We start from the raw sequence: 27,950 nt of genomic DNA on the forward strand, positions 1-27,950 counted from the left end.
TTTGTGTATCAAAAGCGAGGGTAAAATAGGAAAAATGGGGATATGATTATCATTTTATCAAAAGATACAAAATTATTATTTTGCCCTCCTTGTGTAAGTATTGTGTATCAAAAGTGATGGCAAAATTAGAAAAAAATGGCAAAAAGTTGACAAGGAGGGTTCTCTTAATAGAATAGATCATTATTATAATATTTTTTTAGTGTTATAAAATTATAAAATTAATATTTTGCTTATCGTGTATCGTGTTACCCATGTGTATACCCGAATCAACCCGTTATCTTAACAGGTGTTTATCGGGTTACCTGATAACGACCCGATTTGTTATTGTGTCGACCCGAACATATTTTAATTTCATATTATGTCGTGTTGGATTATCGGGTCGTGTTAGGAATTACCAGGCCTAATATGAAGGGACTCCTCCTTTTGGATTTTTTTTCCAATATGTTTCATTATTTTGTAGTGCAGTGTTAGATTCTCATTGAAAACGTCAATTCAAAAGTCATATTTAGGGAATTCTGGCGGGCGGGTAACCGCGATTATTTACCCATAACTATTTTTATACATACCCGCATAACCGTTTACCCGTTGGGTAATTACATAAATGGTTATACCCATAACCATAACCGTTTATAAACGGTTATCCATGCCCATAACCGTGTACCCATTTACCCATAACCATTTACCAATTTAACCATAACCATAACCATTTACCCATTTACCCATTTTTTCGCCCGTTTATCCTTTTTTAACCCATTTACCCTCTTTTTTTTCGCCCGTCTACATTATTTTTTTAACAATTTGAAAATTACAAAAGAAAAATTTGTCATAATTTTTATTTTCTGACAATTAAACACCGTTATAAATGCATTTTATTATACATTTCCCTATTTTAATCATTTAAGTTCTCGTATAATTCCAATAATTGAAATAATAGTTTACGAACGATATTTTTCTGTATAGCAAGTTGTTCTGTATAGCATATCCCAAAAACTTAGTCAAAAGCATATCCCAATAATTGAAATAAATGATATGCTCTGTACACGATAATTCTCGAAGTTGGAATCGAACATCTTGAAGTGTCATCTGTAACATCTACAAGTGAAGAACTCCACAGCCAACAAAACAAAACAACCAATCAATTTTTTCAAACTAACGCAATCAATTTTAATCAATTTTTCTATATAGCAACTAGGGATGGGCAAAATATCCATGGGTATGGATAACTGCAGTTACCCTCCCATGGATAACCGCGGTTACCCGCCCATTTAAAGTTGATGGTTATGGTTATGGGTAACCGTTTAAACAAATAAACGGTTATGGGTATAACTGTTTATCCATGAAATTTAAATGGGCGGTTATGGGTATTATCCGCAGTTATAACGGGTATCCATCGATTATGGGTAATATTCATGGTTATAATGGGTATCCATTTACCCATTTAATTTAATATATGTAAAATTAAAAAAAAAAGTAAAAACCCTCAGAGTTACAAATCCGTCACTCTCTTTCTCCGCCTCTCGACTTCGTCAATCTCTCTCTCCGTCACTCTCTCTTTGCGCCTTTCTCCATCGCTCGCTCTCTCTCTCCGTCGATCTCTCTTTGGGCCTCTCTCTCAGTCGCTCTCTCTGCGCCTCTCGACTTCGACTCGACCACACCTCGGCGACCTCGCTCAGACAACCTCACCACCCTCATCGACCTCGCTCAGACAACCTCACCACCCTCCTCGACCTCACCTCAGACAACCTCCTCACCTTAGAATCCGGGACATCAGTTAAATTTTGGAATTAATTTAGGGTTTGAGATTTAGGGTTTGTGAAATTTAAATTAGGATTTGTGAAATCTAGTCTTGATTAGGCATTGTTCTTGATTTTATTAAAAATTTGCATTGTTCTTGATTTTGGAAATGTACTTGTGTGTTTGGTTCTCCAGTTTGTATTTGTCATAATTTTATTTTCTAACAATTAAACACCGTTATAAATACATGTTAGCATACATTTCCCTATTTTAATCATTTAAGTCCTCGTATAATTCCAATAATTGAAATAAAAGTTTACGAACGATATTTTTCTGTATAGCAAGTTGTTCTGTATAGCATATCCCAAAAACTTAGTCAAAAGCATATCCCAATAATTGAAATAAATGATATGCTCTGTACACGATAATTCTCGAAGCTGGAACCGAACATCTTGAAGTGTCATCTGCAACATCTACAAGTGAAGAACTCCACAGCCAACAGAACAAAACAACCAATCAATTTTTTCAAACTAACGCAATCAATTTTAATCAATTTTTCTGTATAGCAACCAATCAATTTTTTTTATTCTATATAGCAACCAATAAATTATGGAAGTTCAGGAACCTGAGAAAATTGAGCCTAAAGGAAGAGTAAAAGTAGAGTTTTTTTATTTCTGAATTCCCGAATGATTTTTAAAGCACCAAACCCTTTAGCAACAACTCATAAATCTGTGTTTCTGATAACAAAAAACAACCATACGAAACCAACCAAATTTCATCTAATTCATCACAAAACTGAGTTAACCCTCTATTATTTCATATAATTTCATCTAATTGAAATCTGTGTTTCGAACACGTTCAATCACAAAGTATCATAGACTCATTGTCACCAAAAGAGGCCTACAAAAGAAATGTATAATTGAATTAGTCAAAAGCATATCCTACAAAAGAAATTTAATACACAAGCAAGATCTCTTCCATCAGTAGACAAGACATATTCCAGATTATGTAAAAAGGAAACAAAAAGTTTCCAAACTTAGTCAAAAGCATATCCCACATCCAACATGTGAAAGTCTCCAAAAAGTTTTCCAAAAACTTAGTCAAAAGCATATCCCACATCCAACATGTTAGAACATGTTAGAAAAGTTTCCAAACTAACGCAAAAAAGTGAAGAACTCCACAGCCAACAAAACAAAACAACCAATCCGAACACTTCTTTAAATTACAAAGATATGGTATTAGTTCGATAAATTACCTTAGAATTCGACTTTGAAGCGTCCACGAAGCATCAATAAAATGAGAAGTGATAGCCATAAACCTTCTCTTCTGATTACTTGAAGTCCACATGTCAGTCGTGATTGCAATTTTACTCTTGTTCATTTGCAACAACTTCATGGTCTCTCCCTTTTCACATTCAAATACTTTCATAATATCCCTCTTGATAGTACTTCTAGAAATAACCTTAAATAAGGGTTGCAATGAATTGCAAAGCCTCTTAAAACCCAAGTGGTCCACCATAGATAAAGTATACTCATGTAAGATAATCATATAAGCTAGCTCTTTCCTAGCATTACCTTCATCAAAACTATATGCACCATATTTAACAGACCCATCACCAATTATAACTGGACTCTTTTTCTTTGTCTTCAATACAGGACATGTTCTAACATGTGAAAGTAAAGATGAAATACCAACAGTGGAGCCCGATGCTAGCCTAGCTTTACAATGGTTACAGACAACTTTCACCTCCCCAAAAAAAACGTTTTTCCTCAAAATGCTGCCAGACAACTGAGGTTCTTTTTCTCTTCCTACCAGTGTCATCAAAGCTTGATTCACTTAGGTCCAATTCTTGATCAAGATTAATTGGTTCAATAGCTTGGTTCTCGCTTTGAGTCTCCATCTTGGAACTAGTTGAAACCGTTAGATACAAGACTTTTTGAAGATCTAAAGATCTTCAAATAATTCATACGAAAAGAGTTCCTGCTGAAACAAATACAGATTATCAATTCACAAATTATATTGCAGGTGGAAATAGTTCATATGAAAACTGAGACTGATTTAAAATACCAAACAGATGCTATTGAGTTGATAATCTACAATCCCACAAATTAATTCTATCAAAAACAAGTTCGATAGAAAAACTCATGTCAAACAAAGGCCGATGATTTATAATCCCACGACTTAATTCCATTGAACAAACAAGTTTGATATCAGAACAAGTTCGATAACAAAACTCATACTAAAATTTAAACAATACCAAGCAGAAGCAATCGATAAAAACCCAAACTTTTGTTTTATAAAATTGAAAAGACATAAACTTTTATCTGCAAATCATCCTTCAATCCAAAAGGGCCACAATCCATAATTCAGGTGTTCAAGAACAAGACATCAAAAACTACAATCAGCCAATTAAAAGAAACCAAAACAGGCATATGGGCATTCCAGAAACCATACAAATAACCCAACAAAATTAAAAATTAAAAGCATACCTAGAGTATGTTCAAGCTTGAACGAGCTTTTGGCCATGGCGGAATTCTCACTACGATTGATCTCTGCAAATTTCAAACAACAAGACATAACAAAATTGAAAATTCCCTCCTACCCAAAAATGGTATAACAAGATTAAACACAAATACAGCAAGAAAACCGAGTAATAAGAGTTTACCAACTTGGAACCCCCTACTTACTGCTACATTTCATTCAAACAAAACAATACCAAATAGTCCTAGGCAAAATTTAAAAGCCTGTAGAGTAATAAGAGTTAAATAAAGATATGTGAACACATAATTACTCTACTAAATTCAGTAATACATAACACAGATACAAACTGGAGAACCAAACACACAAGTACATTTCCAAAATCAAGAACAATGCAAATTTTTAATAAAATCAAGAATAATGCCTAATCAAGACTAGATTTCACAAATCCTAATTTAAATTTCACAAACCCTAAATCTCAAACCCTAAATTAATTCCAAAATTTACCTGATGTCCCGGATTCTGAGGTGAGGAGGTTGTCTAAGGTGAGGTCGAGGAGGGTGGTGAGGTTGTCTGAGCGAGGTCGAGGAGGGTGGTGAGGTTCAAATGATGTGGTTGTCACTTAAGGTGATATAGAAATGTGATATAGAAATGTGATATAAAAATATAGTATGAATAACATTACTCCTATCTATTAGAGTTTTCCTTGCAAGCAAAGACATCGTGGTCCAAACCGTCAATGTTGAGTCATCCATATCAAAGACACCTTGCCATATTCTGAAGGATTGATCCCTGTACCGTCGTCGCACTCGTTTTTAGCTGCAATGGTTATTTTATACGATGACTGCACTACAAAGAAATTGATCTAAGAACGCAAAAATAAAATAAAAAATTAGTGAAGATTACTATCGCATTTGAAAAAATAACGATAAATTTCTTAACGAAGATTAACAACCTCGCGCTCTTTTTTAGCTGCAATAATTCTCAAAACCCAGTTACAATTTTTTAGTGCAGATGAGTCTCGCAAAGATGAAGGCATGTTCGAGGATTAAGGTCTCTAATTGGTAGATGGCTCAGATGGAACAAGGTTATCTGTACAGCAGTTGGTAGAAAAATGAGGAGCCGAAGTTTTACGCATAGAGAATCCCATCGCGAGGAGCTTGCATACACTGGCGGATCTAGAAAATAATATTATGGGGCTTAGTAAGAATAGCGCGCGTAGCGCATAAATTTTTTTAAACATAAATAGCATGCGTATCGTCATTTCATCGAGTCTTGGTAGACCTGAAATCATTTGAAAATGCATACTGCACACCTGTTAATGCCTCATTTGCATGGGTAACTAATATGTTCTAAGGCTGTTCCCATATGAATACTTAACAATGAAATACACTTATCTTGAACACACTAACAATGTTTGATATCATTGCATCCCATTAATATGTTTGTCCAAGAATGATGATAGTTTGTTACTCTTTGAGATCACTATTTCATTTCCTTTGCATTTTTGGATAATTTTTACTTGGTTCTTTTTTTTTCTACTTACAATTGTAATCATAACCAACAAATAAGTCAGAGGTAAATAATATTAGGACCATACTGTAAAGGGGCAACACATCTCTAATGTATTTTATCAAGCAGTTGAAGGGCATATATAAAAGGCAACTCCAACCTTTAAAGGGGCAAAACCCAAGTCATTTATGGATATTCACCGAAATTCGAAAGGTCAGCACTCAAGCTATCTCTGGATATTCACTGAAGTTCGGGGGTCAGCTGACCCCATGCCCCTCAATGCATCCGCCCTTGCTTGCATATGTATAGTTTCTCTTTCTTTTGACGATCTGGGGACGAACATCCATATCTCTTCATTTTCTACAACCCAAAATATAAAATTAAAAGAAAATGTAAACGACAAGGTGAAGGAATTTTACAAACTCTTTTTGCCCGATTTAGATGAATTAAAAAATATTTGAAGCTGGGGAAAACTGTTATTGCATGTCATACCATATTAAATTTGATTTTTCGGATGAAAAACATTGATGCTGTTATTTTTTATTGTTATTATTGATTTCGATATTTTAATATCTCCTTTGAAGATGTTCAAACTAGAAATTGAGAGATGGAAGGAACCAGAAATTTATCACAACTTTCTGGGTTTCATCTGCATGGAGGAGAGAAAGTGGGGAGGAGAGAGGGTGAGGAATAGGCTAATAGCAAACAAGAGAGAAATATCGTCTTAAATTATAATTTTAAAATTATATTAATAGTGGGACCCAAGAATGAAGGCAATTGAATTCTCAAATACACGGAAATGAATCATTTCTAGATCTCTTCCATTATACATCAATCCAAGTTCATGAAATCTGATATTATTATAACAATTAATGGAATCTCTTGTTTTTAATCATAAATCAAATTTCAAGAATCATAATCGGTAGATAGGAAGGATTTGGAATTTGGAGAGGATCCATTTTCCAAATGCACGTGGTGAGTCTAGCTAGCTAGCTTTCCCTTTTTGAATTATATTAATAGTGAGACCGAAGAGTCTAGGCTGCTGAAGGCAAATACACGCGAATAGTGGGCGGGAAACCAAGAATGAAGGCAAATGAAGGCAAATACAGGTGGTAAGCCATTCCGTCTGGCATTCTTCCTTTATGTATATAGATTAATAGCGGGACCCAAAAATGAAAGTAATTAAAACCACATACACGTGGTAAGCGAGTCCGGCTGGACCTTTATAATTATAATTTGGATAATGCGAGGTACAATTTATAAATAAATTTTGCAAATTAAATGTTGATAAATGTACTAATTTATATTAATAATATCATTTAATTTATAAATTTTATATACAAATTTAATCCCTTAGCATTAAGTTTATATTTTAGTCACTACTTAAGTACTTATAGCTATAGATTATAGAATATATAAATATATATATATGGGATAGGATCAAGGGACAAATATTTTTACAAATACTTTTACACTCTTTTTAAGCCTTTGGATTATATGACATCCAAGGGTCCTTATTTATTCATTAAATGACATGGATACTTATGTGGATTTTAACTAATATTAAAGATAAAATAAAACTGAAAAAAAAAACATAAAATCTGGAAAATTAAAAATATAATTAAAAGGGGAAGAAACCCTAGATTGATACGAAAGCAACTTTTGCAAATAGAAATAAGGATTGTCTGCAGATGTGAGTGTAACTAATTCTCCATCATTGTTTGCTAAATTGAGTTGTCGTGAGAGCGCATATATGCTAGAACTAAAATTTAAAAAGGAAGAAACCCTAGTTGTAGCAGTCTTCTGTCTCCCCCTCTGCAGAAATCGCAACAACCCCTCTGCTCAACCTCCTGCTAGCAGAGACCCAGTTCGGTTAGCAGAGACGCCCGTGCTCCATAGTTATCAAATATGCAATGTTTAATGATTTGGTACAAATGAAGAACTAATGGGATTGAAAATTTTCTACAGGTACCACGAAAAAACTAGTTGTTACAGGTTTGTTCTATATGCATTCACCATGAAAGTTTTTTTTTTTTTTTTCCTTTTGAAAATTTGAAGTTTAGTGTAGAGGTTCTTAATTGAACGTAATATAACTTATGTTCTTTGAATTTTGTTATATGAACTATGTAATCTCGTTATTAAAGAGAATAACACGGACACAAATCATGCAGCCAAATCTGCAATTCCGCTGTGATTTACTCATTGCCCAAAATTCTGTACTTTCCTGTAAAATATTTGTTGTATCATTCTCTTTTATTAGTTGTCATCTTTGACTACACCAGTCAACTGTGTTGTTTGAATTGTTCCCTAATTCAATTTTATGATAATTTATAGTGAAATTCGAAAGTACCAGAAGAGCACTGAACTTTTGATCCATTGGCTGCCGTTTCAATGCCTTGGTCATGAACTCGTGCAGGACTACAAGACGGACCTCAGGCCAATCTTTAATCTTTCTAGCGAGCTTACTGTGGAAATAGGAGCATCAAGCTTTACACTTCACAAGGTGAGTGAAACTAGTTCAGAGTAATTGATGAAGACATAATGGTTGGTGTTTTATTTTTAACTAACATGATGGTATTTCAGGTTTATATTTCTAGCCTTAATGGATCCTCAACTTGAGGATGTCGAGTTAGCACCAGTTCAAGAAATAAGTGACACAGACAATTGTCACACTCCAAAGAGAACTGATCAAGCATTAGAAACGCCATATGTGGGTATGGTTTTTGAAACAATGGAAGCGGCAAGAAATTATTATGAAGATTATGGCCGACAAGAAGGGTTTTGGATTCGTATTCGAACTTCATCAAAGTCCAGACGACGTTCAAATGAGGTGACAAATGCACAATTTGTTTGTTCACATCAAGGAAAATACAACATGCAGCCTGAAAATGAAGATGACATGAATGATGATGATGAACAAGAGGTATGTGACATGAAAAAAGGGAAGAAAAGACAGAGAAGTTGTTCAACAGTTAAATGTGGGTGTGAGGCTACCATGCGTGTTGTTCATGATAAATGGACTAACAAGTGGAAAGTGTCAGTTTTTAGTGACATTCACAATCACAGACCAGTTACCCCATCTCGAAGGATAATGATGAAGTCCAATCGACTTATGCCTGATGCAGTTAAGGAGTTGACAGAAGCATTTCACAGAGAAAATTTACAGATTGGTAAAGTTCCATCAATTTTTGGTGGTGCTCAAAATGTCGGTTTCGATAATAGGGATTGTTACAACCATTTAAGAAATGTCAGGCATAGAGAGCTAGAAAGAGGAGATGCACAATCAGTTCTCAAAATTAATGTCCTTAATCGATTGCTATTGGAATTAATTCATATCATACCTTATTTCTATTTGCAAAAGTTGCTTTCGTATCAATCTAGGGTTTCTTCCCCTTTTAATTATATTTTTAATTTTCCAGATTTTATGTTTTTTTTTTTCAGTTTTATTTTATCTTTAATATTAGTTAAAATCCACATAAGTATCCATGTCATTTAATGAATAAATAAGGACCCTTGGATGTCATATAATCCAAAGGCTTAAAAAGAGTGTAAAAGTATTTGTAAAAATATTTGTCCCTTAATCCTATCCCTATATATATATATATTTAGAGAATTGTTATTGATATTTCAAAATTCTCATTCTACACTCCAAACTTTCTATATTTAGAAAGAAAAATACACTTGTGATGAGTATAAAATGAGATTTTTGAAGTGCCAATAACATTTTCCAATATTTATTTATCAAAATCATTACTTATATTATAATCACTACTTGTAGCTATATATTAAAGTTTATGTAAGGCTTATAAACCTTGATATCCTGCATTTTCGCCCAAATGTCTTCAACTTCGACGTCCCAACCTTTTTCTAAGTCATGCCAAAATATTGTTCCTAAAACCAATTATATTGAGGAGAAGGAAGACGGGGAAGGCTGCCGGAAAATTGATGCCGCATTATGTAGAGAAATGCTGCCAAATCTTCCGAAAGAGAAGGGTTGGACCACTGAACACTTGGTCAGTACAAAGGGGTCTGGCTAAACCCTATCTTTGCCTTAAAAGCAGCCGTGCAGCTTCAACACCATTTCAACTTATTCCAAACAACCGGAAGTTCTACCAGCGCCGCCCGTCGGTCGTCGCCCATATGCTTCTTGGCCACAATTCCGAAATCAGGTACGACGTGGCTTAGAGCACTCATGTTCACTATACTCAACAGAAGCCTCTATGATGCTGCCTCTCCTCATCATCCCTTGCTCACAACCGGGCCCCACGACTGTTTTCCTTTCTTGGAGATGGATAACATGCTTGGAAACCATGATCACAGTCGTCCCGTAACCTCACTTGATCATGATCACGACGATCGTGACGGTGGTGATGGTATGATTAATAATTATGTTCCGCCTACAAGCACTACACAACTCTTTGCGACCCACCTGCCTTACTCTTTGTTACCAAAGTCTGTGACTACTTCTAGTAGTGCTTATTGTGTGTCAAAATTCGTTTACGTTTGCCGCAACCCTAAAGATGGATTCATTTCTTTATGGAAGTTCGGGAACAAAGTTAAACCAGTAAACACAGGACTTGCACCCTTATCAATAGAAGAAGCATTTGAGCTTTTCTGCCGCGGAGTCTACCCGTACGGGCCCTATTGGGACCATGTGCTAGGGTTTTGGAAAGCAAGCTTGGAAATGCCAGAGAAAGTTTTGTTCTTAAAATATGAGGATCTCAGGAAGGAGCCATCTGCTAATGTGAAGAGACTGGCTGAGTTCTTGGGTCAACCTTTTTCAGAGGAGGAGGAGAGCAAAGGGGTGGTGCAGCAGATCATAAAGCTTTGTAGTTTTGAGAATCTGAGCAGCTTGGAGGTAAATAAAACCTCCAGGACGCAACAGTACCTTGTTAAAGCCAATATTGTCTTCGAGAACAGTGACTTCTTCAGGAAAGGTCAAGTTGGGGATTGGAAGAACTTCTTCACTGATGATATGGCAAAACGTATGGATCAGATCATAGATGAGAGGTTCAGTGGTTCTGGATTGACATTTGCTAATCCATAGCTACCCTTTAAAATTATTTGCTTAATTACTTATGTATTGTGCTTCTCTTTGGTCAGTTTAACAATAAACTTGGCATATTAAGCGGTACAACTATGAATAATAACAAGGATTCACTTTTGTGTTGCCGTTTCAGATAAATCATGTGTACATATCAATATGTGTGTGTCTAGTCAACTAGCTAGTTCGCGCGCATTTTATGATCGAGTAGTATTATGCACGTGTGTAAAAGGGATTATGATGCAAGGATTTGCTTTCTCCATAATTGAAATTTTTATACGTTTTCACAAATCGCGGAACCCTCCCTCATCCCCGCTCCCACGGTGTATTGCTTTTTGGCGGTCCATGCAAGGAGGTAGGGACCAAGGAAAATGCATGCACCACTTGATGAACGACGATCATCGACGGAACTGACCCAGTTAATTAGCATCAGAAAGCTGCAAAGAGAGAAGTCCGGAACAGAAGAAACTTTGTTTTGAAAGCAAGATAAAAATCTGAAAAAAAAAACTCATAGACTGCAAGGTTCTCCGAGGAAGGAAAGAGTTGTAAACTACAGAAGACAACGGTTGAGAACAACAAAACACAGATTCGCCACAAACCGAAGCAGAGAGTTGAGAACCAACGAAAACAAAGCTTGAGAGCAAAAGACAAAGACTGAATGAAATAAGAAACAGAAAGAAAAGTGAAAGAACACAACCCCAAAAGAGCAACCCACGATGATCGACACCTAGCATGGACAATTCTGAAGTTTTCACTATAGCAATGAGAAAAAACCAACAAAAATCGAAAACAACGAAAGTGCAATTTGGGCACTCGAAAACACCGGCCCAGCATGGGCATACTCGACCTTTTAGTATATATAATTTTAAAGTTTGAGTACAAACAAGATAAAAATGTTATTTTTATCACTTTTTTTTACCACATTTATATCATTTTTCTAAACAAAACGACGAGTAAACAATTAAAGAGGCCGTAATTGATATCTTGGTAATCTCTAGTCACTCTACAATATTTCTCATGATCAATTTATCAAAGTAATTATTTTTTATTCATTAAAAGATCATCATTGCACACGAAACAAAACATGATTAGTTTTAACCTCCAGGACGCTACAGTACTTTGTTAAAGCCAATATTGTCTTTGAGAACAGTGACTTCTTCAGGAAAGGCCAGTTGGGGATTGGAAGAACTTCATCACTGATGGCATGGCAAAACGTATGGATCAGATCATGGATGAGAGGTTCAGTGGTTCTGGATTGACATATGCTAATCCATAGCTAGCCCTAAAAATTATTTCTTAAGTACTTATGTATTGTGCTTCTCTTTAGTCAATTTAACAATAAACTTGGCATATTAATTACGATCGAGTGGTACCGTTATGTGAATAAAGTAATGTTAGGGAGATCAAATTTTGTAAATTTAATAACATGAGTTGATGATTGGATTATTACTCAAGTGTTAATTAACGTGCTTATTTTTAATTGGTGACACATCATTTAATTTGCAAATTTAATTTATCTAACATTACTCTTATAAATAATAACAAGGAGTCACTTTCATGTTGCTATTTTAGATAAATCATGTATATATTATTCAATATGTGTGTGTCAACTAGCTAGTTGCAATTTATGATCGAGTATTATTATGTATATGTGTGTGTAATAGGGATTATGATGCAATGGTTTGCTTTCCCCATAATTAAAATTTCTTAGGTTTTCACAAATCGCCGAACCCTCCCTCGTCATCTCCACTTTGGAAAATTTTTTGAGTGCCAGAAACTTGGGTACATTTATAAAAATTTGTTGGAAAATATTAGTATTTATATTTATTTTAGTATTTGGGTTTTTCTTGTTAGTTTAGGAATTGGGTCTAACCTATCTGAGTTACGATTTCTTAAGTTTAGTTCTCTATAAATATTGCTTGTAATTTAGTTTGAGAAATAAGTTAGTCATGATATAGTTTCTTAGGGTTTTGTAGTTGTTCCGGCATTCTTGTCTATTAATAATATTCTTATTATTTTGTAGTCTTATTTGTTCCGCACTATGATATTCAACTTGGTATCAGAGTAGGTTAAATCATTTGGGAATTAATCTGTTTTGGGGTTGATATCGATTTGTTTGTTTGTTACTATAAGTTTTCTTTTAGTTAGGGTTTTGTTGTTTGAAAACGAAAAAAAAAGTTGAATCTGTTAGTTTGGGGGGCACACCGTGCTGAACCCAGAACCCCAAACTACAGTTCGCCGTTCGTCATCTGCTAGAACCCAAGCCTGCACCGAAGCTACTGTATTGCACCTACATTAGACATGCACCACCTCACAGCTACCCACATCATGTCACCACCGTGTCATGCCGAGTTCGTTTTGTCTACCCCACTGTTGCTGCCTGACCACCCCACTGACAGAACCACAACTGCGATTTGATGAACTTGCGATTTCACTCGCGATCTGACGATCGAGTGCTGCATTCATGCAATCTGGAAAGGACCCAAGGAAGAAGGAGGAGAACGAAAAGAAAAAAAAACAGAGAAACGGAAAAAGAAACAAAAATTGTTTGAGGTTTAGGCCCGCACGGACAAAAAGGAAAAATGGGTTGTAGGTTGTTTGCCACCCATTTTTTGGTTTGATGTCTTTGAGGCCCGCGCAAGTTGTTGGTTGTTTGAGATTGTTTGTGACTGTTGCTTGGAATTGTGATCAGTGATAGTGTTTGTGTTTGTTTGTTCATTGTTACAATTGAGATATGGAAATCTCGTCCGTTTAGTGACGGGTTCTTTCCATACTCTCAACACTAGCCAGTCAGAATCAAAATCAGAATCAGTTTGCCAATCCATAATCATTTCGCCAGTTCGCCAATCAAGTCATGTCAAGTTTGCATGCCAGTTAGTCCGCATCTGCTTGTTTGCAAACTCATGTCGTATACCGTCATAAATTTGATCGCCGGGGGGGGGGGGGGCATGTTGAAAAATATTAGTATTTATGTTTATTTTAGTATTTGAGGTTTCCTTGTTAGTTTAAGAATTGGACCTAGCCCATCTAAGTTAGGGTTCGTAGGTTTAGTTCTCTATAAATATTGCTTGTAATTTAGTTTGAGAAATAAGTTAGTCACGATGTAGCCTCTTAGGGTTTTGTAGCCGTTACGGCATTCTTGTCTATTAATAATATTCTTATTAGTTTGTAGTCTTGTTTGTTCCGCACTCTGATATTCAACTAAATTATTGTACCAAAATATGGGTACATTTTTCAAAACCAAAATAATAGATAATAGGCTTAATAACTTTGGTAAATTCTTCGATTAAACTTGACACGGAACATTCTTATATCAAAGAAAAATAATGTATCCCATACAAGTTTAAAATATAGGTTAGAAAAAAATAGCTTAACGGATCAATTTTGTATAACATTCGTTTACAAGATTAGTCTACATGACATGAGCTCTCATAATAGAATCCTGTCTTACATTTCCATTTACGTTGTAGGGAAGGCATACCATTTTTTTCCTTACTTTTTTATGTGACGACCCGTCCCTAATTCTACAATTTTATAAATTTTAAAAGTGTGGATTTACGAAAATGCTCTAGAGGAAGGTTTTGACTTTCATTGACCAACATATAGTGAGACGTACTAAATATTCTTTTAGCGTATTCCTAAAGTACTCGACGATACGAAGGTGTAAGCGCAAACAGAAGTGAATTTGGAGTTACAGTTAATGTTTACGGAGCTACGAAACTGAAAGTATTTTAAAGAAATAACTATTTTAATTATATTATATTATTTTATACCACAAAATTATTAGGCCACATGTGTGTGGTTGGAAAAAAAGAAGAAGAAGAAAGAAATAGAAACTACCGAATGGCAGCAGGAAGAGGAAGAATAAGAGGGGGAATTAAGAAAGAGAAGAGGAGAGGAGGTAATTGACCAATGAGGACCAAGAGAAAGGAGAGAAGGGAGAGGGAAGAAAATGAGAGGAACATGGGGAAATCCACCAAGCCAAATCGGGTCATTATGTGACCTGCGGCTCGACCCGGCTACATATGTGATTTTCAACGCATTTTCAGACGATTTCTTCGATGATTAGAAGCCACACACCACCTGGAATTGACCTAGCGCTCCTTCCTCTTCCAATCTCATCAAAAAACCGAGTTAAATGGGTTTGATTTTGGGATAAACTTACCGGCAGGTTCGTCGGGGTACGGCTCAAATTCCTCCATTTTTTAAGGTAGTACAGTAGACCACCAACATCAAAATACTCCTTTTGAGGTCTGTAACAAAGCCCAAACAACTATAGGGGTGGCGGAGCACTGGAGGTGATGGATTGAAGCCACAAATTTCTAGGGTTTCCAACGGGTTTGAGTGAAATTGGGGCTTTTCCCGGCCAAATTGGACTTGGCCACAAGTATAAAAATTTCTCTACTCATTGAGATATTTATTCTGGAAAAATTTGGTAATTTTTAGAAATAGTTGGATTTTTCGGCGAGTCAGGGCGAACGACCGCCGTGCACGACGGTGCGTGGTGGTGGCGCATGGGCCGAGGCATCCCCTAACCTTCTTAGATTAAATTTGATTCTCTAATTCCGTATGTGAAGTCCGATTGATGAATTTCCGTCATTTGAACCTAGTTCCATTAAGGTCCGTCACTTGACCATTTTATGATTCGATGATTCGACTGTTGGATCGTCACCAAACTTTAATACGTTATTGTACGTAATATTTGAGGGCCATAAAAATTTATGGATTAGGAATCTGACGTACGGATCTTCCGAATTAGATTTGTAAGTTTGTAAAATAAAACGTTGACCGTCACTTGAATTGGCAATTGGCGGAGATCCAACCGTTGGATCGTAATGAAACTTTAGTATAATGTTTTAGAAGCACAATGTGTATCTTTGGAAGTTACAGATCTGAAATCCGAGATGCGAATCTTTTGGATTGAGTTTCGTAGGGGTTATGGACCCTACCTTTAATCTTTGACTGACGATTGACTTTTGGTCAATGGGTCTCAAATCATTCTAGAATGTCTTTGGGATGTGTTTTATGTAAGTTACGTGTTATATTGCTAAGAGTTCTGAGATGTGACTAAATAATTGTTCTAGGTGAAGATCGTTCGTGACGTCTCGATATTCGTACTAGGGAAGCGTAGCGCGGACCTCAGGTGAGTGGGTCTTTTCCTTTTCATCGTATGTATATCATTGATAGTTCCATAAATGCTTTGAAATGGATTTATGCATTTTATGCCATGCAATATATATATATATATATATATATATATATATATATTCATATATACTAAAATACTATGGTATGGTTGAGTTTTAGATTGCATTATGGTATATCTATATGCATATTATCGACATATAATTACTGTGAATGCTTGGAAGTACTAAGTTGAACTACAAATGGCTTGGTCCCGTTTGAGGGTACGTAGGCAATTTAACAAGACAGTTAGATATAGCCATAAAACAACCCGAATTTAACATGGTACTTGATTCTTTAAGGAATAAAGTTATGATGGTTAACAGCGTAGAGATTAACCATGATTGTATTTTGGCCTATTACCGGGTTTAGTTCCGATTAAGAATTTTATGATGTTAAAGTGGTTATGCCAAATGACGCTGCAGACACCTAGGTAAGCTTCAGGTGAGTACATGTTGATGATAGTGATTGCAGTGTGTATGGTTATATTTTTATGCAATTAATGCTCATTATCCTGCGCTTCGGTGTTAGTGCTCCTCCCGAGGACAGGGCCTAGCCTTCACGTGATCGTTCACATCCCGCACCACATGCTCACTTTGGATCCAAGGTAGGTGCCAGCTTGTTGTACATACCAAATTAGGTGGTTCCGACTCGTAGGTGACTTGTGATACTTCGCATAACTTTCACGTGATCTTAGCACTTGAGTGTATTTATTTACACCCAGCCTGTTGTACAGACCACATGAAGTGGTTTCGACTCGTGTGCAAGAATTGGTAGATGAGCTAAATAGGCAACTCCGACATTGTCGTACAGGTTGCCTATGAGTTGTACAAGTCACTATAGGTGACTCCGACTTATGTGCTAGCACTGATCGATGAAATATGGGTGAGTCGTACAGGTCACTATATGTGACTTCGACTTATGTGCTAGCAATGATTGATAAGATATTGGTGAGTCGTATAGGTGATTTTGACTTATGTGCTAGCACTGATTAATGAGATATGTGTGAGTCGTACAGGTTACTATAGGTGACTCCGACTTATGTGCTAGCACTGATTGATGAGATATGGGTGAGTCGTACAGGTCACAACATGTGACTTCGACTTATGTGCTAGCATTGATTGATGAGATATGGGTGAGTCGTACAGGCCACAATAGGTGACTCTGACTTATGTGCTAGCATTGATGGATGAGCTATGGATGCAGTCGTACAGGTCACATCAGGTGACTCTGACTTGCGTGATAGTATAGATTTATTGAGCACATGATTATTTATGTTGCTCATGAAATGCTGTGTCGTGGTATATTTATGGATTTATTGTTGATATACTTTTGATTTTACATTGATACGTGATATGATTTTTTTGGAAACTATACAGGTGTTACAGCGAGGGGTTATAACGATTTAGAATGTTTTATTTAAAATTTTATGTCCAGGGCCACTCACCCTTACTTTGTTTCCACCTTCCATGTCTTTTTAGCTGAGCTGTCTTATCGACGAAGATTCGTGGCAAATCTTGGTATTGGAGATTACCTTCTAGGGTATGATTCTCAATCCACTCTACTGTACTTTACTTATGCTTTGACATCTCGTGTGAAATAGGTTCATTTCTGCTTACAACACACTCTCGTAGTTATGCACTTTTAGATTTAAATTTGTTCACATTTTTCCCACAATTCTATACTTTATGGCTTCGTCACCCTCTTGGTGTCGGCCAACACAACTCGATTTGTAGTCCAAGTGGACTTTTCGGGTCGGGTGTGTCATTTTATGTTTCTGAAAATGATCCTATCAAATATTTTTATTTTTTCTTTGAATTACTCGTGTGTGTGTGTGTATATCCTATGCATTTCGTGACGATATTGTAAGGGAGGTCCTACAGAAGAATAGTTCGATGCTAGGATGATCAGGTCCCTTGACTTGCCAAATGGTTTCTGGTATACCTATATAGGTCGTTAGGGATGCAATACAAACTTATTTAAGATTAAAATTTGAAATATTTTATGAATGTGTACATTTAAGATTAAAATTTTGAAAAATAGATTTATAAAAAATTAATAAGTACAAACTTATTTGAATTTTGAAAATGTTTTGAATTGAAAAGTAATTAGGAGTTTAATGAAGGTATGAGTATTAAAACCATAAATCAATTTCTAATTTTTATTTTTAATAATTATGTTATTGACTCATTAGTACATTAATAAGAGGGACTTTGATTAAAATTTAACAACTAATAAGATCTCAGTCAATAAATATTAGTAAATAGAGACCGGATACTAATTTTTCCAAAATTAAATATTGTGCATCATTCTTCATGCTCACAGTTATATCTCAATTTCTTCTACATCCATAACAAGTAAATGTCTCAATTTTTCTTCGACCCCGTCACTGATTAATCATGTTGACTAATTTATGTTGCAGGTATTATATATATGTATATATATATATATATCAACATATGTTCTAATAAGAGTTTATATATGTACAAAGATGATTTTAAAAAAAGAAGAAGTTATTTTCATAAATGATATGTGACATCTCATTTTGAAATTTAATATATTGTATTCTCAATAGTAATAAAATTACCGAATGCCCTTGAGACACTACGGGAACCCTCAACGTAGACCTCAATTTTTCTTCACCTTTCATTTTCAACTCTTATTTTACTCTTTTAAAATGGTACTCATTTTAACAAACAGATGGCCGGAAATGGAACTCAAATTAGAATTATAACAAACAAAGTTATACCGAAATTGAGAGCACCACTGTTTCAAAATTCGAAATTTCCCTCATGCAGAGCGCACCACTGCTCGGATTTTATTTTGAGAGCAAGTCCACTCCTAAAAAAATATGCTGATACTCAGCCCATTTAATCTACTTAGTAAATAGTGATAGACCCAATGAATAGTAAATTGGCCAAATGCTTCTTCACCTCTAAAAATGCACTAGCACAAACGATCTCCAACCTTACAAAATATGCTGGCACCCAACGAATTTAAAATATTATTAATTTTTTTTTTATAAAATAATAAATTTTATTTAAATTTAGTTTTAATTTCGGATAGAATTTTTAACCAATCTTGTCACGCCAATGTGTCACTATTTGTTTAATAATTTAGCCAAGATATCGATAAGATTTTCAACCAATCTTATCACGCCACGTGTCATTATCTGAACGTACTATTTTGCGGATAGATTTCCGACTAGATTTTTAACCAATCTCGATGGGCCACGTGTCACTATCTGTTTACAATAATTTAGCTAAGATTTCGATAAGATTTTTAACCAATCACGTAATGTTATGTGGCAGTGTCCAGAATCTCATCCTTTCTTTTTTTGTCCATATAAACCCTACATCCCTACATCCATCATCATTCATACACCAAACTCAATACTTCTTTTTAACTAAGAATCATTCTTCATTGTTTTTAAATATTGAGTTCTTACAAAGTTTTTCTCAAAAAGATTGTTCATATAGTTTGAGGAGCAACAGAAAAGCCTGCTTTTGTTTGTGGAAATTAAAGTGAGAGCAGTTGGGAATTAAAATATAGTTTTGATGGGTTTTAAAAGGCCCAGTCTTGTCAACCATCATCCATCACACACTCTGCTCAAACCTCTCTCTCATCCCTCGCAACTCTATGCCTCTCCTGCCTCTCCCCCTCCATAACTCTCCTTCTCCTTCTCGGAAAAACCGAGAACCGCCACCAAACCATCTTCAATCATCAACCTTTCAAACTTCCCAAAACCACATAGGGCCCTCTGCTACTCCTTGGCCGTGCCACGTTCGGAGGAAAACGGAAGTTTATGTTTTGACTCTCGACGAATCCAACCGTCCCCGACTCGGTAAGCTTTAGCTTCTCCTTCTCAAGACGTTCCCTCAAATTTCCAGTGAGATATGATGTTTGCATGCGTACTGGATTTTTTCAAGATGCATTTTTCGTCGGGAAGTACTTTCAATCAAGAGTCCTGATACTTTCCCTTTGTATCTTATCTATCTTTGGCCATGGATGGTCCAAAAAAATACTTCGGTTAGTAATCATAAATCACAAAACTATAAACGAGTATCTTTTGTCTTGTGAAATATGTTTTAAGGTATGTGATCTTACTTTTTTGTATGTAATATTTAGTCACACAGTTGAAGCTACTTTTGACTTAAATTTTTGAATATTAAGTTAATCTCACAAGGTTAGAGTGCAATATCTGCACTTAGGTATAATACCGAGCGATTCCCAAGACTTCCTGTTGATTATTGCTTCTTGGTATGGTCATCTTTTCTTTGATGTTGGGACGTATGGGTATCGAAATAGACTTCTTGATGTGAAGTTTTTTGACATATTTATGTTTTGTGCTCTCAGAAAATAGACGAGAAAGCAATCACAGAGGTATTTCTAAAAGTTTTGGGCAACTATATAAAAGGTGCGGATACCTGCGGAAATGCCTCGCATGGAATAGGTAATATCAACTATAATGCTTGCTTGAATAATTAATTCCTCGTACAGTCCTTTAAAACTTCTTTTGTACACTGCTAATTGTTGTTTTAGATTCAGTGTACGCGATTGACTCGTGTCATTGATCTGGGGTTTTAGGTGCGAAGTATTAAAAACACCGATGCAACATCATCTGGGGTGGTTACAGCCTACAATGTTGTTTGTCTAGAGTTGGCCAATGCAATTGGAGTTTACCAAGAAGTAAGTTTGACCTGAATTATATATGTTTTGCCATCTGTTCTTCATGCCCTTTGAGAGTTCTGTAATTTTCACTTTCTATCTATCTGTTATACCGTTGAAGTTACTGTGACTTACAATTGTGAATGGTTATCTCACTAGGCCAGAGGTCCAATATCAGCACTTAGTTATGTCGAGGAATTCCCTAGACTTTCTGCTAATTTGAGTTATCCAAACTTACGGAGTTCCACAGGTATAATTCCAACATATTCTAGTCTTCGTAAGTGTGGATATCTCAAATCAGTGGGAATTGAAAGTGGTTATCAAATTGGTCTTCAGTTTTCAAAAAGTTGAAAATGAAATAGATGTCAAAAGGCCACGAGTTTTTCGAATTTGGCTTTCAATTTTTTGTTTGTTTTGTTTTTAACTTTCAAGGAAATGAGAACTTAAAACTTAAAACTGAAAGGTTTTTATCGTTTCATCACCTTTTTTGTTTGTTGGACGGATAATTTTGTCTATTAAAAACCTATATACAATAAAATAATACTATTCAATTAAAGATAAAAAAAATACTAATTAAACTAATAACAAAATTAAAAAAATAAATAAATAGTTACAGAATCATACTGCAGAAGTGGGGTGCTTAATTTACACACACAATTTGATATGAATGATTTTAATTGAGATTGGTATAGGAGTTATAGGCTGATGAATAGTTTCACCCAAAATCACTCACTATAATTGTTAATTAAAAATACATACCACCTTCAAAGCTAGGTACAAGCACCAACCAAAAAAAAAAAAAATATATATATATATATATATATATATATATATATATATATGATGGTGTGCATCACTTGCACCCGATCCATCATTGTAAACAGCAGCATAATGTAACTCTTGAGCACCGCGTCTAATCCCAACTATTGGACACTTACAACTATAGTTTTCTTTGCATTCTTTGTCATGGTTGAAATCAAGGACATAATAAAAAATGTGGCCGCTTGGAACTCCATGTTCTATGTAGCATATATATGTTGAAAAAGCAACCCTACATCTTGGTATACGAAGGCAGTTCCACTATTAGCAAGTGCTTCCATTGATGCATTACTTGTTGACTTAGACTTTAAATTATCAACTAAATTCTCCGTTGCTCCAAAGTCACCGCACACCAAACCAACAATAGGTGGGTTTTCGAGAATTGTTTGAATTTTAAGGTTATCGCTTATTACTGAAGAAAAAAAAATACAAAATGCAATCTAAAGACACTGACAATAAAAAAAAATAGTGGATTAATCGAAAATAATAAAGAGAGATAGAGAAAATTATAGAGAAAATTACTTCTAGTGTCTTCAAGATCGACGATCCTTGCATCCAATCCCAATGTGAAGTCATACTCCAAGAGCATGGCTGAATAGATTACTGCACAAAGTGACTTTTTAAATGACAGATTTTCCCGGGTTGAAAATGAGCTCAGAAAGTGAGTACCACGTACAAAAACAAAATTTTTTGTGTTGTTATATTGTACAAAAACAATATTCTTGCCCTAAAGGATATAAATCGAAGAAGGGTACTATAGTTTTACCCATGCTCTTGGAGCATGGCTTCACATGTGGATCGGATGCAAGGATCGTCGATCTTGAATACACTAGAAGTAATTTTCTTTATCTCTATTTATTATTTTTTATTAATCCACTATTCTTTTTTTATTTTCAGTGTCTTTAGATGTGCATTTTGCATTTTATTTTTCTTGAGTAATAAGTGATAACCTTAAAATTCAAACAATTCTCGAAAACCTATCTATTGTTGGTTTGGTGTGCGATGACTTTGGAGCAACGGAGAATTTAGTTGATAATTTAAAGTCTAAGTCAACAAGTAATGCATCAATGGAAGCACTTGCTAACAATAGAACTGCCTTTGTAAACCAAGATGTAGGGTTGCATTTTCAACATAAATATGCTACATAGAACATGGAGTTCCAAGCGGCCACATTTTTTTATTATGTCCCTGATTTCAACCATGACAAAGAATGCAAATAAGACTATAGTTGTCAGTGTCCAATAGTTGGGATTAGATGCAATGCTCGGGAGTTACATTATGTTGATGTTTACAATGATAGATCTGGTGCAAGTGATGCACACCATCATTCGTATTTACCGTTTTCTGATGGAATGAGGGTGAAAAATGTTGATATTGCCAACGACTACGAGAATACGAACAACGACAAGAAAATTCAAGATGAATTCGAACCAAGCAAGAAGGATCACTCGATTTTCTATGTTATTGTGGACCCACGTATGTCTTGGAATAATTAAGCTAGATAGCTCTGTTGTCGTCACATATATATATACTTTGTGTTGGGTGTTTTATGTGTTTTGATTTGGCTGTCCTCTGCATGCACTCGCCTTGGAATATCACATCTGTGCAGTGCCTATTAATTTGGATCAACGCTTTGATTTAATAGGCTTGATTGGTGTTGTTTGCTTCAAGGGTGTGTGTGTGTTTTTTAATCGACAGATGTAGTGAATGATTTCATACACGTTGCTATCGAGCTGGCGAGCTTCTGCATTCTCGAGTCGTTGTTGGTCTTTTGAGTTTTGTGGATATTTCGTTTACGTAATGGTTTTTGGTGTTCATATGGTCCTCCCCTTTCGTTTGTGTCGATTGTTAGTTTTGAGTCCGTTTGCAAAACCAAAAATGGTGGTTAATTGTGCCAAATTGAATATTAAAGTTTTAGACAATACCATTTCTTCATTTTAGTATACTGTTTGTACTTAACGGCTCTACAGATGGCAAAGAGTTGGATGAAATATTAGATCATGCTGAAGCTAATCTTGCTTCCCGCTGCATAGCAGATATTGGATGTATGTCGTCCCTTGAACAAATCATTTTCCCAATATATGGAATGTTGGTTGTGGTTAGTGGATCTCTGTTTCACATATCATTTTGGATATCAATTATTTCTCACTTTGGCTTGTATGTTGATATTGGATTTGGATTTACTCTCATCTCAATCATGGTCCTTTGTTATCTTATCTTAGCTTATAATATAGGTATGTTAAGGCGTAACTCCCCGTAATGTTCTAAGTCTGCAGTCTGCATATATATGTCTCTATCCTAAGTCATTTTGAGTTCATTAAGGTTATTGTGTTCTTTTTCACTATATATTTGTCTCTTGGTCCCTGGATTTCTCATTTGGACAGATCTTTGTGCTCTTTTGGTTGTGACCTAGTTTCTCCAGACAAGGCTACTCTCATTGCCATCTAGTTGTCCAATTTGCACTAAGCCTGGCCACTGGCTGAATCAATGCGCCTGGAAGAAACAGGTCCCCATTGGCGTAACTCAGGTTGGCAAGGGCTATGTAGTAGATGGGCAGTGTGTTATTCCACTTAAGTGTGCTTATTGTCATTAGAGTGGTACTCACAGGGTTCCTGTCTGCGCGGATTGGAACAAACTACTCAAAGGAAACTGGACGGGATGTGCCCTTGCACCCCTGTTGGTTCGATACATCACCTGATGATTGATGAAGCTGAGGACGACTGGGTGCATGTATGCAGCAGCTGTTAAATTATCGTTTCATTTTAGTGCTCTATGTTATATATATATATGTCTTGGAATAATTAAGCTAGATAGCTATGTTGTCGTTGCGGATATATATACTTTGTTGTTGGGTGTTTTCTGTGTTTAATTTGGCTGTCCTTTGCATGCACTCGCCTTGGAATATCACATCTGTGCAGTGCCTATTAATTTGGATCAACGCTTTGATTTGATTGACTTGTACTGATGTTGTTTGCTTCAAGGGTGTGCGTGTGTTTTTTTAATCGACAGATGTCGTGAATGGTTTACATGCACACCTTCCCTCGAGCAGGCAAGCTTCTGCATTCTCACGTCAGTGTATGACGTGAAAATAACAAAAATTATTATGGACCTTCCATCTTTGCGATAATCCTGGCATGATTTGGTCTAAAAAACTGTGTTCTTGTTCATGCTCACTAATACTTGGATGCTGGAGAGCAGCAGTAAATTCAAAGCATATTCTATATTTTATGGTAGAAAGCTATGAAGTACGGATATGGATATGGATACGGCGATACGATATAACATGACACATCGATACGAAAAATTTCTAAAAAGTAGGATACGCTTCACGATAGATACATGCCCTCGAGCAGTTGTAGTGAATGATTTACATACACCTTGCCCTCGAGCAGGCAAGCGTCTGCATTTCCGAGTCGTTGTTGGACTTTTGAGTTGTGGATATTTCGGTTGTGGTTGGTGTTCATATGGTCCTTCTCTATCTTTTGTGTCGATTGTTAGTTTTGAGTCCGTTTCCAAAACCCAAAATGGTGGTTAATTGTGCCAAATTGAATATTAAAGTGCCGGCGGGAAATTTTTAATGAAGTTTGAGAACATACCATTTCTTCATTTTCCTCTACTGTTTGTACTTACGGCTCTACAGATGGCTAAATAGTTGGATGAAATATTAGATCATGCCGAAGCGAATCTTGCTTCCAGCTGCATGGCAGATACTGGATGTATGTCGTTCCTTGAGCAGATCATTTTTCCAATAAATGGAATATTGGTTGCGGTTAGTGGATCTCTATTTCACATTTCATTTTTCCAATATATGGAACAATGCTACTCTTACTCATCCTCGTGTTCGAGTGATGAATGAGTGTCGCTTTCCTTGATCAACAAGTCTAGCTTTCGACTTTATCAGGTTTCTAGAATTAACAAAAGTTTTGTGATTTGGCAGGGCGGCCACTCGTGTAGAACAAGTAGCTATTTATTACTTGTGTAGAACGTAATTGAGCATGAAGTAGAAGTGTTAGTAATAAGTATTTGATGATTGAAAGAGTGAGATCGAGAATACAAGGGGGCCTGAACCCAGGTGTTCTGCCTTACTTAGCTTATCCCCTCACTTGGTTATACAAATTGTTTACTTTAACTATGTAGTTGATACAGCTTATAGGATAATTGCAAATTACCTTATTAAAATGCTATTAATTGCGAAGGTCAAATTTTTTTACTTCATATTTTAGGTTTCTTACCAGTTATTAGTTATTGGTATAGTGTTTGTTCTCTTTCTAATATTGACGAGGTCTCAAGTTACGAATGTCCCTATTCTCATAATTTGTTGAAACATATTTAGTTAATTTGGATTGACGTTTTGATTTGATTTGATTTGCTTGAACCGGTGGTGTTTGCTTTGAGGGTGTGCGTGTGTTTTTAATCGACAATTATAGTTCACAATAGGGGTGGGTGTCGGTTGGTTGGGCAAAAATTGTGAACCGAAACCAACTAAACTGGGTCTAAAATCGATCAGGTCGGTTAACCGACAATGGTGGGTTGGTTTGGATTGGTTCTTTGTTTGTGTAAGAAAAAAATACATAACAATTTTTTCTCTCAAAAGCTACAGAACGTAGCATCAATGACCAATATGAGTGATTGCTAAAAGGAACGCACAAATGAAGCAGCCCAAGGAGAGCACCAAAGCAGTAGTTGCTGCCGTCTCCAAATGGTGCCCCTTGTCCTTCTCCAAATGACTCTTAAACTAGTCAGGTTTTGTTTTCATGTGGTAAAAATACGGTAACTCATAAATAATTAATCATTTTTATTACTACACGTATTAATTATGATTAAAAATAAATAAAATAAAGTATATGCAGGTCGGTTCAGTTAACCACATCCTAAGAATTTTGAGAACCAATTGTCAAACAGATTAAAGCCAGTGCGGTTTGTTTAACCACCGAGAACTAAACACCAAAAAACAAAAACCAAACTAAACTAATCCGGCGGTGCGGTTCAGTCGGTTTTATTTAGTTTTTTTTAATAAATGCCCAGTCCTTGTTCACATCCATCTTGGCCTCGACCTCGAGCAGGCAAGCTTCTGCATTTTAGAGTCATTGTTGGTCTTTTGAGTTTTTTGGATATTTCGCTTAGGTAATGGTTGTTGGTGTTCATACTGCCCTTCTCTCTCTTTTGTGTTCGTTGTTAGTTTTGAGTCCGTTTCTAAAACAAAAAATGATCGTTGTTAATTGTGGAACACTATTACATATTAGGCTGGATTCTTGGAGGCTCATATGATCTTGATATTGGGCTTTTAACATTGGGCAAAGCAAGCAAGGCCCATGGAACGTTGCTTGTTGCAGACGTTGCCTGTGCTCTGTTACATTTTTCAGACTTAAAACTCAATTCTGCAGGGCAGCTCGCATTCATGGTTCCCTTGAACAAGACATTGCAAAATTTCCCCAAATGGCAAAAGCCTTCATAATTGTATTGAAGGTGAAAAATATATTCTCATTTTATTTTCAAAATATAGTTTAAATATACAAAAAAATACAATTATTTTTGTAAAACAAAAAGGCAATATTAAGAGGCATTTATTTGTACTGGCAACAAGTAGGACTAGTTATTGAGTAGAAAGAGATTGAGCAAAAGATTAAACGTTAAATTCTCGTCCTTATCATATTTAGTTTATGCAAAAGAAAATTATCCTAAAGAAAATGAAAATAGATAGTGTTTTTGGACGAGTCGCTTTTTTTTGTTTGTTGAAACACACCACTCGTTTCATGAACGACTTGGAAAAAAAAAAGGCAACCAAATGTTTAATTACAACACGTGTCCTTAAATTAGAAAGTAAAATTCATATCGATTAGTGCTTCCTATGTGTTCTAATAGTTTTCCACGAAGAATTTACCTGAAGACATGCCCTAATGAAGCTTTTTTACTAATGGTATAAACAAATGCGTAAAAAGGATATATATATATATATATATATATATATTTTGGTCATCAATAAGGGTCGTATTTAGCTGGGTAAGAAGATATTCAATAGCTATTTAATTAAACTAGCTCTCACATAAGTTTAAAATATTGGTATCGCTAGAAATATCAATACACAAATTTATGGAAATATCGACAGATATCGATATTGGTTGATTTTGATGAAAATGATGCAAATTTGAAATGAAACTTTAGGGATTGTCAAACATTAATTTCGACGAAATATAAAAATTTTCCCGATATTTAACAAACATACATTTTGTTTTCTTGTTGCTCTTCGTTCATTATTTTTCATTACGAGTAGGGCAAAACAAAATTTCAGACAAGAATAATGTTTTTGTACTACAATGCGTCCAAAAGGAGTGGACCAATGGGGACTTGCCATGTTACAAACGGTCACACATGCAAACAAATTCAACTAGAAAAGTTCAATATGCTAGTCCACGTGGCGATCAAGGGTGAAAAGTTATATTATTTGTGTTCCCACATCTGTCCGCAACGAATGTTTCCTCTTGCAAAGCTTGTCTATTGGCATATAACTCTG

At 35.6% G+C, this 27,950-nt stretch overlaps 1 long non-coding RNA gene and 1 pseudogene across 3 annotated transcripts; both read left to right on the forward strand.

The window, feature by feature from the left end:
* Nucleotides 1-9,516: 9,516 nt before the first annotated feature.
* LOC126627254 (flavonol sulfotransferase-like) lies at nucleotides 9,517-10,909 on the forward strand (annotated as a pseudogene).
* Nucleotides 10,910-19,346: 8,437 nt separating this feature from the next.
* On the forward strand, nucleotides 19,347-26,536 carry LOC126627286 (uncharacterized). 3 transcript variants are annotated; one of them, XR_007624947.1, is made up of 5 exons: nucleotides 19,347-19,796; nucleotides 20,309-20,405; nucleotides 20,540-20,641; nucleotides 23,410-24,857; nucleotides 26,522-26,536. It is a non-coding gene; the product is annotated as an uncharacterized LOC126627286 (long non-coding RNA). The 3 variants fall into 3 exon arrangements; XR_007624946.1 differs by having other exon boundaries at nucleotides 23,824-24,857; XR_007624945.1 differs by having other exon boundaries at nucleotides 23,853-24,857.
* Nucleotides 26,537-27,950: the final 1,414 nt, after the last annotated feature.

Source organism: Malus sylvestris, chromosome 6 (assembly GCF_916048215.2).
Source record: "Malus sylvestris chromosome 6, drMalSylv7.2, whole genome shotgun sequence".
Classification (NCBI taxonomy): domain Eukaryota; kingdom Viridiplantae; phylum Streptophyta; class Magnoliopsida; order Rosales; family Rosaceae; genus Malus; species Malus sylvestris.